Source organism: Phaethon lepturus, unplaced genomic scaffold (assembly GCF_000687285.1).
Source record: "Phaethon lepturus isolate BGI_N335 unplaced genomic scaffold, ASM68728v1 scaffold32825, whole genome shotgun sequence".
NCBI lineage: Eukaryota > Metazoa > Chordata > Aves > Phaethontiformes > Phaethontidae > Phaethon > Phaethon lepturus.
Window position 1 is genome coordinate 13,778 of NW_010538934.1, and position 216 is coordinate 13,993.

A 216-nucleotide genomic window follows, 5' to 3' on the forward strand; every position below is an offset into this window, starting at 1 on the left:
CCGCCGAACCAACCCAAAACCCCCCCCTGCCGCTGCCCCCACGCCTTTCGGGGAGATCCTTCGCCGCTGAACAGCGAAGACGCAGCCCTTCCAAACGAGCAGGAAAAACAAAGCCGAAAAAATGTACGGGAAACAGTGGAAAGAATTCAAGGAAAAAAACAAAAGCCAAAAACGGATTTTCAGGGGAAGCTGCCCCACGCAAGCAGCGGTACAGTC